At 42.7% G+C, this 15,295-nt stretch overlaps 1 long non-coding RNA gene across 1 annotated transcript; it reads right to left on the bottom strand.

Annotated features, from left to right (window-relative positions):
- Positions 1-92: 92 nt before the first annotated feature.
- Positions 93-14,147, bottom strand: LOC115085264. The gene is made up of 4 exons (XR_003854771.1): positions 14,102-14,147; positions 5,121-5,275; positions 3,062-3,264; positions 93-2,252 (listed from the first exon to the last, which is right to left on the bottom strand). It is a non-coding gene; the product is annotated as an uncharacterized LOC115085264 (long non-coding RNA).
- Between the last annotated feature and the right edge of the window lie 1,148 nt (positions 14,148-15,295).

Raw genomic sequence — 15,295 nt, 5'->3', positions numbered from 1 at the left:
GCTCTTGGGGGGGGGGGGGGGGGGGGGAGGAAGATTTAGGGAGAACCAATTTATTTTTTTTAACTAACCAAAACAATTTGCACATTTTCAGATATTTTCAACTGAGTCAATATTTAATTTGTTCAGTTCATAACAAACCAGAAATTGAGTTATTCATTACAAAATCCACATTTGTTTTAAACAAATGCGCATGCCTAATATTTGATCTGAGTGAAGTTATTCCTGCTGGAGGACTGGGGAAAGGGTTTGCACTCAAGTGCATACGTTTGGATTTTGTTTATTTATAAAATGTATATACCACATAATTAGCAAAAACAATAATGCACTCATAATTAAAATGCACATAACAAGACAAAACTTAGACACCATCACTGCTGCCCTTTTGATCTTAATTATCCAGAAAAACAACTCCCAGAGTCTAGCCATTTTCAAGATCTTTTACCCAGATGGTTTTTAATACATGATACCCACCCAGCTACTCAGGGATTTTAAAAATTATGCTTGCAAATTTTGCCCCAAAATTTCTGTATGCATTTTAGCAGTTGTAATTGTTTGTGAGCCAATTTCCTGGGATTATTTTAAAACAAAACTTATGCATGTAAGTCTACTTTGAAAATGTGTATTAACTGTCTAAATTATGCACAATCTTACAAAAATACCACCTTAATGTTAAGATCATTAAAATGACTTTGGTCGATTGGCAGTTAAAATGTTAGGGATGCTTATGATTTCACAGCATCATTGTCAATTAAGTTAAAATCAGACTGAGTTCCATGCAGTGACTTTATTAGAATACTTCTGAGCGAAATGTATCCCTCCCTCATAGGATACATCTCTTTAAAGAGCCTTGTTTATATTTGGAATATTGCGTTTTGGTGGAACAATGAATGCAACTTGGAACAAGTGCTCTTTGATCCATAGGTTACTGAGTGTTGATACATCTAATAGGAGAGTAACTTCTTTGTGTCATGGACGTGCAGGCTGGAGTCTGGGAGCATCTCCACAGAGGCAGTACAGGGCTACAGGGCAGGATAGGAACTTGTCTTCTGCCTATCCAACCCCCTTCCCCACAGATTGAGTCCTTGGGTTCTAGGGGTGGGTATGTCTTATTTCCGGCTGTACATCATGGTGCAGGCTATGAACTGGATACAGGTACCAGCTGGTAGTTGGACACAGGCACTGGCTGGAAGCTGGACACAAAACATGGACTGGGGCTTGATACAGACTCAGACTGAATGCTGGAACTGGATAGGGCTGAATACAGGCACAGACTGAAGGAAGGGACTGACTGGAGCTGGATACAAACATGAACCAAATGCAGGGACTGTGCAGGGCTTGGTACAGACACAGACTGAATACAGGGCCTGGCTGGAGCTGGATATACAGGGTACACAGCAAAGACAAGAACTAAGACAGGACTGGTATGAAGACAGGGCAGGATTGGTCAAGGACACGACTGGACTAGACAAGGACAGGACTGGACTAGACAGAACAGGCAACATGGAAGCCCAACAGGGTACAGGGCTGGCAAATTGAATCTAGCAGGTCTGGAGGCCATAAGATAGGCAGAAGCACGACAAGGAAGTCGGGGAGGCCACAGTGCAAGGCAAGGCAAGAGGCCAAGACAGGCCACAGGCAAAGCAGGATGCCTGAGCAGGCTGCAAGGCAAGACAAAATAACAAGGTCAGGGAGCCAAGGTGACTCAGTGAAGATGCACTGAGGTATTTAGCAGACTATGTTAAATTAGGACTGATGTTGAGGTGTGAAGGTCAACTCATGCCCATCAGTTCAAGAGCAGCTTTGAAACCCTCTTGAGCCTGGCTGAGATGCCCCACCACCTCCACCAGCATATTAAGGTCAGGATACACCCCACAAAATTGCTCCCCATCCTCAGAGACCAGATCTCATGCCTAGGAGCAGGTGTTCCAGCCACTAAGGCTGCCTTTGCAGCCAAATAGTGCAGCCCTGAATCCTGCAAGCTGGTCACGTACCTCACTTGGAAATGTTTGGGGAGCCTCAGAAACTGCATCCAGGTTCCTAGGACCTGCATCCAGGTGGCCCCTGGAATGGGAGATGGATAATTGGCAGTGTTGTCCCAGACCCTTTGATGGGGCAGGGGGCATGTGGGGAGAGACTGGAATTTGCTTCTGTGCCGCAGGCTCGATTGGTGGTTGTAGTAGTGGTGGTGGTGGCTGCTGCAGTGAACACAGAGGATAGGTCAGGTGCCCTTCCTCCTCCTGAGCTGGTATCATCTGTGAACAAAGCAAAAAGTGTGTGTCAAACCATCAGCTGCTATGCTCCAGAATGTGATGTGCAGTATCATACAAACTGATAGCACTGCATTTCTGGGAGAGGTGAAAGCAATGAAAAGTGATACTCGTGGTGGGACACATGTGTGCTATGGGGTGGGAAGGCCATAGATAGGGTCTCAGAGATACATGAGCTTTTCTATAGTTATCTTCTACAGCATTGTACCTAGCTAATGATAAGGGCTTGGAGATGGCCTCATTGTCTGGATTGTATATGTTGAGGTATACCCTAGATTCAATTTGTCAAGGGCCATGATGCAGCCACAGGTCTAAGGGACTTTGGTGGATGGGAAGCCTTGCAATTCCCTGCTAAATGTATAGGAATAGAATCTAACACACTCTTGAGATCAATAGTTGGTCTGTGAGTGCATAAGAACATAGAAGTTGCCATACTGGATCAGACCAAGCCCAGCATCCTGTTTCTAACAGTGACCAATCCAGGATACAAGTACCTGGTACATATCCACATATTAAATAGATCCCATGCCATTAATGCCAGTAATAGCAGTGACTATTCCCCAAGTCTTGCCCTACCACAAGCCCACAAAACACCCTCTTGGCCACTCCAAAAACCACCCACCTTCCCCTAAACCCCACACCAAAAGCCATCTCACCCCTAATTCCCTACCTGTAATCCCCAAATACCACTAAACCCACTCCTAACCCACCTACCCTTAAGTCTACAAAAGTCCCCCAACCCACCCCAGCCCTCCTACCCCCACCCACCATCCTAGTTCCCACAATGCATTTACCTCATAAGGGTAGAAAGCTGCTTGATTAAATTTGGCCTGCTGGCCCCACCAGGCTTGCTGCAACTTTTTACTGTTCCTCCTGACCCCAGAGATAGGGAGAAGGTGGACCTGTTCCTCTTCACCAGGAACTCCAGCCTGTTTTAGTTCCTGATGGTGAAATTTGGCTGCCTGGCTGGGAGGAGCATCTTGGAAATATTTCCACCCTTGCAAAACAGGAAGTGCATGTGACTGTGAGAAAAACCGTACATGCGTTCTAGTTAACACATACCTGTGAACATTCCAATGTACGTACATATTTGTGATATGCATATTTTAGAAGCTGTGCAGACTCATCCATGCAGATTTTAAAATATAACATTCATATTCTGCTTTGAGGCCACTTCAAAGTGGATCACATGTGGGTACTGTAGGTATTTCTTTGTCCACAGAAGACTTACAATCTAACAGGGTCATATCATTTTGTGTTAAGGACCTAACACATACGATAATGAGGTAACGTGTATGTTAAATAGTGCAACATTATGCAAATGTTTCATTTGCTATGCAAGTGGGAGGAGTTCGTGTCTTCTAATGTGAGGTTTTTATTGAGAGAGAGAGAGAGAGTGTATGTAAAACCACCCCGCGCAAACCTACCCCATCCCCTCAAACCCCACACCGAGTTAAAAGTGCTCCTTCTTTCAGTGGTATAAATAGTAAAGTTACATATTGGTCTCTACAGTGTCTCTCTGTTTCTCTCACAAAACCTTTTCACGGTAACATTAACGCTGGTGCGATGTTTATAGCAGCTTGTGGAAATTTCCTATGTGAAAGCAGGGGAATTAGCCTAACCATGTCTCTTTTTCATCATGAGCGCTATTTCTGCTATGTTAGAAAATTGGCATGTCCAGGTGCGCACGCCAGGTCCTGCGTGCACATGGATGGATGCGCGCGGGTTTTAAAATCAACCCCATAGAGGTAATTTTCATAAAGTTGTGTGTGTAAATGTAACTACTATTGTAGCAATTTTCAAAAGCCATTTACTTGAGTAAAATGCACTTACATGAGTAAATCTTATGGACAATTGAATTTTATATATTGTAGCAATTTTAAAAAGCCCACTTACTTGAGTAAAGTGCTTTTACTCATGTAAATCTCAGTTTTACTCAAGTAAATGATTTAAAAAAAAATCAGGCCCATAATGCCAATACTTATTTCTCATTACTCTTTTGCTCTTGAAAAGAATTTTATTTTTTTTAAAGTTCAGATATCTATATATCTTGGGGTCTCCCTTGACCATGTTATCTATGCTGTCCCATGTAAAACTTTCATCCAATCATAATTTTACAAATTGCATTTACTATGGCATGTGAAACCTCTGCTAAATTCCTAAAATTTCTGTTCTTTTGTCCAGTATCTAATCTTAATTTCACCCGATTATCTCAGTTCTCTATATTCTAGCCTCCCCTACACTACCATCAAGTCTCTTCAATTCGTTCAAAACTCTGCAGCAAGGCTAATTTTGAAACATATACAGATACAATCACATCACTCCTACACTCCAAGCTCTATACTGGTTCCCGATTGAATATTGAATCCAATATAAGCTAGAACAACTTATTACATCATATCAGATTACCTTGGGTCAGTAGTACCTTGAAAATGTACATGCCACCTAGATCCCTCCACTCAGTTTCTCAATTCCAACTGGAAATTTCATCCTTGCGCTTGGCTATTCTGTCCTCTACCAGTTTACCACCACCTCCAATCATTTAAATGGACAGCGGAGACCTACCACCTAGAGTCAGTTTTCGCCCAACACGTCTTTGCTGTTGCCTTAACTCAGAACTCTATTAAGGGCTGGAGTGATCTGGGCAAGGAATATAGAGAGCCTCACCACATTCACTCTGTGGCACGGTACTGGACTAAAGCTTGGGGTGAAGACTTCACATCATCCTACATGCTTGCCTGTTTCAGGACTTTGCATAAAAATTTACCAGATTTGACCCTTCAAGAGCTGCAATTTAAAATTTTACACACATTATTTGCAACGATGTTTGCCGATACCGCATGGGTCGCTTACCTTCCGCCCTGTGTATAAAATGCGGCCTGGACCTAGGCACATTAGCTCATTGGCTTTTTAGCTGCTCCACTTTGCAAGCATTTTGGGATGGGTCCTCACAGTCATTGCCCAATGCCTCAAAGTTAACCTCAGATGGTCTGGATGACTTCTTCTGTCTGGAATGTGAGGAAACATAACTGGGTATTGTATGACAGCTTATAGATTTGAACACACTGCTATACTTCTCGCCTGCCGCACGATCCTGGCTACGTGGATTGGACCTGCCATGCGACCCCTGATGCAAGCCTGATACTACCGGCTCGCGTCAGCTATGCAAATGGAACGACTGGCCGCCCTTACCAACTCTCAGCCTTTTGATAAACAGTACTGTGACTACTGGGCTGCTTTCTTCCTCTTACTGTCTCAGGATATTCAAAATCATCTGTCGACCACTGGATATCAAATTACCTGGCGATGACTTATCCAGTGAGTGTCCCCGCTCCCTGGCAGGCAGAGAAGATGCATGTTTGTGTTGCTGGGGCGCAGCATGACTGCCACAGACTTGGAGGCAACCAGCATAACTGGTGATATAAGACCTTGATGGTTTTCAGTGTATCGATCCCAGTGGGTGAGGGGGGGGGTCTGCATTTTGTTGAGTGTGGTGATGAATGCAGGTATGCGTGGTATGTATGAAGGTATGACGATATGTGTGATATGTCTGTTAGGGAACGCTACAGCCACATAAAAATACAAAAAGGAATCATGCAAGTTGCGGCAATTAGTAGCCGGTGGTTAAACTTTGGTTATTGTTTTATATGTTTTAGCTTATTCTCTCTACTATTGTACTAGTTTGCACTGCCTGTATGGTGTCAACACCTTGCATGTTCCATTAATAAAAATGATTTTGACAAAAAAAAAAAAGAACTCTTTATTGTAGTACATAAAGCACAAGGCAAATAAAAAAAAAAAGACTTCAAAATAGCCCTAAAAACATCGCTTTGCTATTTGCTTTTTTCCTAAATACTTCAGTCAGTCCAGCCCCTCCATAATAAGGCATGTCTTTTTCCTGATCCCCAGGCACAGGCAACTCCCCAGTGAAATTATCCTTGCCAAAACTAGCCCTTTACTTAACACCAACTTTAATTTCTTGGCTGAGATTGTCAGTGGACTGCAACTTTCAGAAAATAACCAACTTTCTGACATACAGTAGCTTTATATTATCTATATTCATCTACTGTTTGCATGCATATGTTTGGAATCTTGGATCTCTTATTTCTGATGTTCTTGTTTTGTTGTTCTGCCAATGTTTTATGTACAAACTGTGTATTTTATGCTTCCCTGAACTTTGGAGGGTGTGGGTTATAAGTAATTTTAATTTAAACATTTTTTTTTTTAATATTGCAATCATTTCTGGCTGTAAATAATATTATTAAATTGGCTGATTTTACAGTCTCACTTAAGTGTCAGTTGTAACCAATGCTCATATGCATGGGCACTCAAGTATTAATTCTTGGATCAGCGAACCCGGATTACATGACTTTGTTGCTTCCTAACTCAGGAGCTCCAACCTCTTGGAGAACCTACTCCCTGTCTTCAATGAAATCAAACAGAGAGGCTGATCCCATCAGTCTTCTGAATTCTGTATCAATGTAAGCCTTGTTCTTCAAGAATGCTAGTGTAAAGAGTGAATCTAATCAAATTAAATATAAGATAGTGTTTCCCTGCCTAATTATTCCCATTAAAACTATTTGGCCAGGGACAGTCTGAACTGATGAAATCAAATAATTACGTTGTGATTTTTTTAGCTCTAATACAATCATTAGCACCCTCATTCACTTTAGCACGCTCCCTGATAAAGAAGATTTTAGAAACAATTGACTTCAAAGCCTCTTCAGAATTATTAGGTACCAAATTAACAGTATTTTATAAGTGTTCTGAAGGCTTTTTTCTTTTGGAATTTTCATATATGGTCTGCTGCTAGTTAGTTCCAGACTCTGCTAATCCACTCTGTCAGTGTTTTAACAGTTTTCATTTGCTGTATCTGTTTTTACCTAGGATCCCAGTAACTGTGAAAAAAATCTGACAGATTGTTCCACTCTCAAAAGCCTTTATTGTACTCAACCATATTTTTTCACATAGTCTGTAATAGGAACAGCTATTTACCATGCAAATTTTCATAATAAATTTGCTTAATTTCAGGGGGAGAGGGGTGGGGTTTTATTCCCTTATCTTTAAAGCTGGTTTCTGTAATCTTAGTAAGTTTTTTCACTTTGCCTTACTGATTTTCCTTTCACACTCACCATCTTTAGAACTACTGTTTAACTACAGATTCTTTATAATCTATATCTATCTATCTATAGCATATAATATAGCAATTAAATCATATCCCAAAGTGTTCCAACACAATACTACATATATTACGCTCAAAACACGAACACTAATGTATCAATAAACAATATTTTTATATCATAAAATCTTTTTTATTTTCATCAAATCTACTTATACAAAAAATATTTTATACAAAAGGTTTTACCAGCTTAAGGAAAAATGTTCCATTTTTCTTATCAAAAACATGTTTCTCTAAAAAAAAAAAAATGTGTTCTTCTCTCTCTGATCTCTGTCTTAGCCTGGACCTTCAACTGCAACACTGTAACTGTCTCACACACTGACTTCTTTTGTTGCCTAGCAACACAGCACAAGTCCTTTTTTGCCTTTATCTTCTTTTTCATAGAGGATACCACAACATTCTATTCCTTTCAAAAGGAAAGCCACAGCCATCAACTGTAGCAAAATCTAACTTTGTTACCTTGTTACACAAACACACATGCATATGCTCTTTCTCTCTCTTTCACACACACACACATGCTCTCTCACACAAACACACTTACACATGCAGACTCCCTCTCTCACAAGTGACATGCTCTCACTTAGGCTTGCTGGGCCTTCCTTCTCTTTTCTTCCACTGCCAGCAGCCTCATGGCCTTTTACAATCTTCACCTTCCAGTGGCCCAAGGCTTCTACCTCTTTTCTTTTGCTATGCCTCTGGGAGCCTCATGCAATCTTCAACTGCTGACTGATTGAGGTCCACCAGAGGCCAGGGGCCTCTTGTGATCTTCTGGCAGCCACAAAGATTCTTGTGATCTTGAGGAGCCAAAGTCCCCTATGAGCTGCTGTCCTGTGCAGATTCATGGCTTACACAGTAAGTTACACCAGTCCTCTGTCTAAGCTGTATATAGAGGCCCTTCATAATTTTTCATTTTATTTTTCCTGGGAATTTCAATGTTAGAACAGAAAAAAAAAAAATCAGAGGAAATTAGACTTTTCCACTGATATTTCTCCTGCATGTTATATCAAAATCATTTTTCCATTGATGTTTTTTGTTATAGCATTGACATTTCCAGGCAAAATAAAACCTGAACATGAAAGTCTCTATGTATATTCTGTATATACACTGTTGATCAAGCACTGGTAGGACAAGAAACATGAGTACATTTCAAAGGGATTATGCATGGAAAAATAGCACATACTCACATAAGTAGCCTGTATTCAAGTATATGCTATTTTAAAAACATCAAAATTACGTGCACATATTTGGTTTCATGTACACATTTACCAGCCAAAAAAGGGATGATCTAGGGGTGTTCTGGGGCTGGGTCAAGAGATAATGAGGAAGTTGCTATTTTATAAAAGATATTTACATATAGATTATTTATTTAAAAAATATTTATATTCCACCAATAAAACAAAACACTGTGCTTCATGGACTACAGCTTACATTTAAAACATGTAGCACATAATAAACCCATTGGGGTAGATTTTAAAACCCCTGCACGCGTAAATCCTCACGGATTTACGCATGCAGGGCACTCGCACGCCGGCGCGCCTATTTTGCATAGGCCGCCAGCGCGCACAAAGCCCCGGGTCGCGCGTAAGTCCCGGGGCTTCCTAAAAGGGGCGGGAGGGGGCATGTCCGGGGGCAGGGAGCGGTTTCGAGTCCCCCGGCACTGCGGCCTGTGCCGGGGGATGCCGGGGTGGCGCGTGCAAGTTACGCCTGCTTCAAGCAGGCGTAGCTTGCCCAACAAAGGTGGGGGGGGGATTTAGGAAGGGCTGGGGGGTGGGGTAGATAGGGGAAGGGAGGGGGGACGTGGAAGGAAAGTTCCCTCCGAGGCCATTCCAATTTCGGAGCGGCCTCGGAGGGAACGAAAGCAGGCTGCGTGGCTTGGCGTGCGCAGGCTGCCGATTTTGCGCAGCCTTGCGTGCGCTGACCCCAAATTTTATAAGATATGCGTGGCTACGAGCGTATCTTATAAAATCTGGTGTACTTTTGGAAGATCTACCTCAGCATGTTATAAAATGCAAATACAAAAATATAAAATTACATTAAAACATCAATATAAATAAACATTGACAAACAATCCATCAGGACATTATTGCTAAAGTACTGTTAGACCAACAGCAGAACTCATAACCCTTCATACAATCAGGAGGACTTTCACTTGCTTGCAAAAATCTCTAATGTCTTCAACAGGCCATATAGAGACCAGCAAATTGTTCCATGAAGAAGGGTTATATTCACACAATCTTACATCTAATAATTAGTGCAATTGATATCAGATTTGTCTGAAAATTCTGGTGTCTTCAATTTCTTGGAGGGAGATCTAGGTGAACTAGTGGGGGCTCAGGATGAAATACTAGAGCAGGGGTGGCCAACTCTGGCACTCAAGAACTACAAACAGGTCTGGTTTTCACAATATCCACAATGAATATGCATGAGATAGATTTGCATACAATGGAGGCAGTTCTTGTCAATCTATCTCATGCATATTTATTGTGGCTACCCTGAAAATCTAGCCTGTTTGTGGCTCTCAAGAACTGGAGTTGGCTACCCCAGTGCTAAAGGATCTAGATGCACTGGAGACAGATTGGATGAAATGACAGTGGTATCAGTGAATTAGTGATTTCAAATATGCACTCAAGAAAGTATTTATATACATGTACATGCTATAGTTTTTTTTATGCATCTAAAATATTTGTGCATATGTTTATAAAATAAGTAGGAAAAATAAGCGCTTTCAGTGCAGTGGAAATAAACATTTGTTCTGAAACATATGTGCTTACTTTTGGAGCATAAATACCTAGGGATGTGAATCGTTTTTTGACGATTTAAAATATCGTCCGATATATTTTAAATCGTCAAAAATCGTTAGGGCCACGATACAATACCAATTCCCCCGATTTATCGTCAAAAAATCGTAAATCGGGGGAAGGGGAGGGCAGGAAAACCGGCACACTAAAACCCCCTAAAACCCACCCCCGACCCTTTAAATTAAATCCCCCACCCTCCCGAACCCCCCCCCAAATGCATTAAATTACCTGGGAGTCCTCCGTAGCGGCGGTCCGTGGCTAAATCGGGGGAAGGGGGAGAGCACGAAAACCGGCACAGTAGATCGTGAGGTCTTCAGCCGGCGCCATTTTTCAAAATGGCTGCCGCAAAATGGCGGCGGCCATAGACGAAAACGATTCGACGCAAGAGGTCATTCCGGACCCCCGCTGGACTTTTGGCAAGTCTTGTGGGGGTCAGGAGGCCCCCCCAAGCTGGCCAAAAGTTCCTGGGGGTCCAGTGGGGGTCAAGGAGCGATTTCCTGCCGCGAATCGTTTTCCGTACGGAAAATGGCGCCGGCAGGAGATCGACTGCAGGAGGTCGTTCAGCGAGGTCCGGAAATCTCGCGAGGGTTCCGGACCTCGCTGAACGACCTCCTGCAGTCGATCTCCTGCTGGCGCCATTTTCCGTACGGACAATGGCGCTGGCCATACGCGTATGGCCGGCGCCATTTTCCGTACGGAAAACGATTCACGGCAGGAAATCGCTCCTTGACCCCCGCTGGACCCCCAGGAACTTTTGGCCAGCTTGGGGGGGCCTCCTGACCCCCACAAGACTTGCCAAAAGTCCAGCGGGGGTCCGGAATGACCTCTTGCATTGAATCATTTTCGTTTATGGCCGCCGCCATTTTGCGGTGGCCATTTTGAAAAATGGCGCCGGCTGAAGACCTCACAATCTAGTGTGCCGGTTTTCGTGCTCTCCCCCTTCCCCCGATTTAGCCACGTACCGCCGCTACGGAGGACTCCCAGGTAATTTAATGCATTTGGGGGGGGTTTCGGGAGGGTGGGGGATTTAATTTAAAGGGTCGGGGGTGGGTTTTAGGGGGTTTTAGTGTGCCGCTGGACCACCAGGTAATTTAAGGCATTTGGGGGGGGGGATTTAATTTAAAGGGTCGGGGGTGGGTTTTAGGGGGTTTTAGGGTGCCGGCTCACGATTTTAACGATTATGATGATACTTTACACACACAAACGGCAACAATACGATTCCCTCCCCCTCCCAGCCGAAATCGATCGTTAAGACGATCGAGGACACGATTCACATCTCTATAAATACCTCAAATTTTATATACTGTGTAGCTCTCACTACTTAGTTTATAAAGTTCTAAGATAAATTTCTGTGGGGGGGAAGGAGAGGCGAGCCGACTGCAGCTGGGACCCCGAGGCGAGTGCTACATGCTGTGAGAGAAAAAAAAGATGCTATCTCCTCGTCGAGGGAGAAGGGGGGTGCGGCTTGAGAACACGCCCCCTGGTGATGTCACATTCAGGTACCCCGGAACACCATAAAAGAAGGGACCTGCGGCACGCAGCCGCCGGTGCGCAGCCAAAGCCGCGCATCAAAGGGGCGCGCCCCTGGTAAATTTTATTTTCCTTTTCAATTTCTTCTTGATATTTAATAGCAGAAGTTTACTATGGGGAGGAAGCGTAAATCTAAGAACTGGACCTCCTCACCAACAACTCCCGTGTCAAGGAAAGGACCCATGGACAACCATATAATATATATGGGTGAGTCCAGTGTGAGGGGTGATATAGAGGGGAACTCCCCTTTAGGAGTCACCCTGAGCCCCAGGTCAGGTCAACCCCCCTTACAACCCTTAAGGGAAGGTACTGGTGAGACTCTAACAGCCGAAAACCCTCAAGTGGAGTCCCTGGGTTTTTTAGAAGGGATTACCACTGAAGGGAATAGGATGCTCAGTAGTAATATAGAAGGGAGAACTGATATAGTTAGTAATAACTCAGTTCCTTGTCCAATGGTATTGCCAGATTTAACTGATGAGGTGGATGAATGCAATGTAGAACCAGAAAATGTTACTCTTTCTGATGTTTGGAAATTGTCAGCAAAAATAGATAAAAAATTAACTAAATCTGTAATACAAGCACATGAATTCTCTCTTCAAGTAAGGGCAAAGTTTGAAGATCTTGATAGTAGAGTAATAAGAGTAGAACAGGTGGTTGAGATGTTAAGCCCACAAGTTAATACTATTTACACTACCAATACCTCATTCATAAAAGATAATGTAATGCTGCACAATCAGATTGAATTATTAGAGAACGAGTTGAGGTCGTTCAATTTAAGAATACTAAATTTCCCAAAGACCAGATTATTGTCAGCTGTTGAATTATTTAACAAATATGTTACAGAGATTTTATCCTTTGAAATCGATAAAATACCAATACTATCTAGGTTATATTATTTACCTTCTAGAAGGATTACCCAAGTACAAGAGGGGGGGTTGGATACTTTGAATAGTCCTGGAATCTCCACTTTTTTGGAGGATTCCATGGATAATATTCATACCAGAGCCACTTTGTTGGTCTCTTTTTCCTTAAGGAAGAATAAAGATAGATTTTTCTCTAAGTATTTTCAAGTCAAGGATTTAAATTTTTGCGGGCATAAATTCCAAATCTTTCCAGATGTTTCGCGTGCTACACAAGCACATAGGAAACAATTCCTTAATTTGAGAAAACAGGCTCTTGATCTCGGGGCCAGTTATTTCCTAAAATTTCCTTGTAAATGCCTAATAACGTTCCAGAATAATAAGTTTATTTTTACCGACCCCACCCACTTGGAGCGATTCTTAAAGGAAAAATCTCAGAAAGAAGATGATCAGTTAGGGTTGCATAAAGTATTAATGACAATGCAAGCAGTCAGGATCCACTCCTTCCCACCCTTGATGTGGACTAGGATTGTTACAAATAATGAGAATTGTGTAATACTTAATGTGATATTATTGTTACCTTACTTTTCTTGATTATTGCATTTGTGAAAAAATGTTATAATTTAATAAAATATAAATTAAAAAAAAAGATAAATCTCTGTGTGTATATTACATGCACACATGCAGTAGCACAAATAGAGGATAACACGGCAACAAATACGTGCATATAATGTGCCACGCAAAAGTATGTTCGTACTTCATAATCTGCATGTATATGCAAGTGCAGATTATAAAATAAGGGTATCTTTTACTTAAAACATATTTGGGTATGTTATTTGCTTCTGCATATGTTCACGCATAAGTGAATTCATACGCATGCACATTTTCACAGATTTGTTAACATTCACATTTATGTTTCTCTGTGCACACACAAACTTCCTTTTCTTCCAGGGTGGGCTCATTCATTTCCTGCCATGCAAACCAGCCAAATTTCACAACCAGGAACATTTACTGACTGGCATCCCCGGTAGTAAGAACAGTATCAGACTCCGCAAGGCCTGAAGGGACTTCCAGGCCAAATTTAATTGCGGAGCAGAATATCCCCAAGGAGTAAGTATATTGTGGGAACTAGGAAGCTGGGTGGGGCTATAGGTTGGGTGTGTGGTTAGGGGATGTTAGAGGTAACAGGTAGCAATAGGGCATTGGGAATGTGGGTAAGGGATGCTAGGGATGGGCTGGGGCAATAGGGATTGGGTATGTAGGCAGGGTTGGAGAGGTTATATGGGGTTCTAGAGGGTTGGGGTTTGTTTGGGGATAATGAGGGTGAGAGTGTTGGTAGGGCACTGTATGGGGCAATAGTGAACTAATTTCATTTTATTCCTATTTCTCTGTATAGGTTAAGGACCTCAATAAGAAAGCCCTGTAGCTCTTGTAGATATCTCCCCAGTGGTAAAGGTATGAACTTACCCTCATGCCCCTCCTCTCAGCTCCTGGTCCAGCCACTCCCTTTCCTTCTTTTGGAGAACAAGATGCAAGAAACAAATGTAATGAATTAGCCAACTTCTTCCACACCAAAATCACCAACCTTATCTCATCTCTCCCCCCTCCCTCCCCTCTCCCTTTCACCAGTCAGAAGAACCCCAACACCACTCTTAATTCTTTCGAACTCACTTCTGCCTCTGAGATTACTAGATTCCTAAAGAAAATGAAACCATCCTCACATCCTGAAGACTCCATACCTACTAAATCCCTCCTGGCTATCCCTGACATCATAGCCAAACCCATATCAGAAATCATTAACTGCTCCCTCACTACTGGTCTAGTCCCCCCTGAACTGAAACAAGCCATACTCAAACCCATACTTAAGAAACCTAACCTAGATCCCGCAGTTCCTTCCAACTTCAGACCAATATCCAATTTATCATTCATAGCGAAACTCATGGAAAGGGTAGTAAATGCTCAGCTTATAGAACACCTGGAAAATCACAGACTGTTATTCCCATCACAGTTTGGCTTCCGAAAGTTCTTTAACACTGAAACCCTCCTAATCTCCCTTTCCGACACCATTCTAAAAAGCCTTGATAAAGGCCAAACATGTATCCTGGCCATGTTAGACATCTCTGCGGCCTTTGATACTGTTAGCCACAATATACTAATCGACCGACTCTCTGACATCGGCATCTCAGGCCCAGCTCTGAGCTGGTTCACTTCCTTTCTGGCGGATCGCCACTTTAAAGTTAAATTCAGCAACTACGAATCAAACCCTGTTAAGCTATCCCATGGGTTCCCTCAAGGCTCCTCCCTTTCCCCTACCCTCTTCAATATTTACCTCCTTCCCTTATGCCAACTCCTTGCAGACCTAGGACTCACACACTATGTCTATGCAGATGACGTCCAGGTCCTCATTCCTGTCACCGACTCTGTGACTAACGCCCTCAAAACCTGGGATACATGCCTCAAGTCAATCAACAGCCTCCTCACTAACCTCAGGCTTGCTCTAAACACCTCAAAAACAGAACTACTTTTTATCTCACCTTCCCGCCATATCCCCACTCTCCCTGTCACCTCCAACCCCTCTCCACTTCATGTCAGAGATCTAGGGGTTACCCTCGACAACCACCTCAATCTCCAAAAACACATTTCTAATATAACAAGGGACTG

The sequence above is a fragment of the Rhinatrema bivittatum genome, chromosome 2 (assembly GCF_901001135.1).
Source record: "Rhinatrema bivittatum chromosome 2, aRhiBiv1.1, whole genome shotgun sequence".
NCBI classification, from domain to species: Eukaryota; Metazoa; Chordata; class Amphibia; order Gymnophiona; family Rhinatrematidae; genus Rhinatrema; species Rhinatrema bivittatum.
Note: the sequence above shows the minus strand (reverse complement) of the source record. Positions and strands in the feature narration are given on the sequence as shown.